Source organism: Ricinus communis, chromosome 8 (genome assembly GCF_019578655.1).
Source record: "Ricinus communis isolate WT05 ecotype wild-type chromosome 8, ASM1957865v1, whole genome shotgun sequence".
Taxonomy (NCBI): domain Eukaryota; kingdom Viridiplantae; phylum Streptophyta; class Magnoliopsida; order Malpighiales; family Euphorbiaceae; genus Ricinus; species Ricinus communis.
This window is the reverse complement of record NC_063263.1, coordinates 25,019,027-25,021,166: the sequence shown is the minus strand read 5'-3', so window position 1 is coordinate 25,021,166 and position 2,140 is coordinate 25,019,027. Positions and strand designations below refer to the sequence as shown.

Below are 2,140 nucleotides of genomic sequence, written 5' to 3'. Positions count from 1 at the left end.
TCCAAGCGAGGATCCCAATGCCCATATAGCCAACTTTTTGGAGATATGCGACACTTTCAAGATAAATGGAACTACCGATGATGCCATCCGGCTGAGATTATTTCCATTTTCTTTAAGGGATAAAGCAAAGAGATGGCTGCAGTCCTTTCCACCTCACACTATTACAACTTGGAAATCTTTGGCTGAAAAATTTCTTTACAAGTATTTTCCTCGAGCTAAAACTACTAAATTGAGAAATTACATTTCTTCTTTTGTGCAGATGGACGACGAGAGCATGTACGATGCCTGTGAGAGGTATAAAGACTTGTTGAGATGCTGTCCACACCACAGTCTACCAATATGGATGCAAGTTCAGACCTTTTACAGCGGTTTGAACCTTGCTACAAGGCAAATGGTGGACGCTGCAGCAGGTGGAGCTTTGAACAACAAGACGCCGGAGCAGGCGCATAACCTGATAGAGGAGATGGCCATGAACAACTACCAGTGGCAATCCTCTAGGAGTCGACCGGTCAAACAAGGAATGGTCAACCAATTAGACTCCACAGCAGCCTTGGCAGCTCAAGTGGAGCTTCTGACCTAGAAAATAGACTAGCTTCAAATGCCAGTTCAAGTAGCCTAAATAAGCTACGAGTTTTTGATGTGCGTAAAATACACACATCTAAATGGGGTTTTTAAGATTGATTTTATAGACATGTGGATGTGAATTGGTCCCAACACTCACCCTATGCGTCTGTTTGTGTGTATTAGGTCCAAAAGAAGTCAAAGGATGATAAAGGGAAGAATTGGAGCATAATTGGACGTCAAAGCTGTCGAAACAAGCTAAGTACTAGCATAAGGAAGCTGAACAGGGTCGTGTTGGTTTCAACACTGGCCGTGTTCCCAACACGGGAACCAACACGGCCGTGTCAAACATCAAAGAAGAAGTAGTTCTTATGGAGCACAGCTATAAAGAGTAATATGGCCAGGGACACCAAACCGTGTTCCCAATACGGCCCGGAACACGGCCGTGTTGGCGGCGACAGGGGGAATTAATTAAAAGAGAGAAGAGAGGAAAGAAAGAAAAGAGAGCGGGGGAGAGCGTCCCAAACCCTAACTTTTCTCTCCTTAAGGGTTTTTTGAGCTAGAACCAAGGGAAAAGGAGACTTGGATCAAGGTTTCAATCGAATTCCCTTCAAGGATTAAAGATTGGGAGAGGTTCATTGATTGGTTTTCAAATCGAGCAAGAGAAACAAGAATCGATTCAATTCAAGCAAGAGGAATTGGGGCTGTTTACTCTCATTCAAGGGTGTAATCGGGTTTCTCTACCTTTACTCTTTGTTGTAATTGTATTCTTGTGTATTTTGATAACGAACATGATTAGCTAAATTGATTAAATCCATTGGGATTTATGTACTATGTTGGCTTAGTATTATATTGTTGGATTGTTTAGGTTAGTTTTGTATTCTTCTTACTTTCAGTATTAATAAGATAATGCATTATTCATGAGACGTTGTGAATTATGTGTTTAGATTGCTTTGTGTGATTGAGAAGTCCATTTAGCAATTGGAATTTTGAATAGCAAGAACTGGTTAATAATCGCTTAGAAATAAGAATAGTTAACTAGCCAAATTAAGAATTAACAAAGCTTAATAGAGGCGGATTAAAGATTAAAGCTAATTTAAGAATCAATCGTTAAGAAGAGATTCCAACTTTAGGTTATTAGGTTTAGGAATTCGGTTATCTCGAGAGAGAAACCGAATTCGGTTAAGAATTCATCCACGGGTAGCATAATTAGACTCACCAATCCTTTATCTTGTGTTTGATTGCCAACTAGTTTAGGTTCCCTTTGGGTTTACTTTCTTGTCTTGGTTATTTTAGCTATCAATTACTCTTGCATCTCCCTTAGAACTTAGCTTGTAGCTATTAGTTAGTTTAGAAATTATTCATCATTCATTTTAGGTTAATATAACAAAGAATAAAGGAGTAACTCTGGGCTTTCACTTTCCCGAGGAATATGACCTTAATAATCACCATTAGTGCTAGACTGCATCGATAGGTACACTGCCTTAGATTGTAGCTAACACAAATAGCATACATCAAGTTTTTGGTGTCGTTGCCGGGGAATGTTTGAAAACTAGAGTGAAATTTGCTATTTGTTATT

The 2,140-nt window shown here is 39.3% G+C and overlaps 1 non-coding gene across 1 annotated transcript; it reads right to left on the bottom strand.

Moving 5' to 3' along the window:
- Positions 1-226: 226 nt before the first annotated feature.
- LOC125371020 lies at positions 227-333 on the bottom strand. Its single transcript, XR_007217185.1, has one exon. It is a non-coding gene; the product is annotated as a small nucleolar RNA R71 (small nucleolar RNA).
- Between the last annotated feature and the right edge of the window lie 1,807 nt (positions 334-2,140).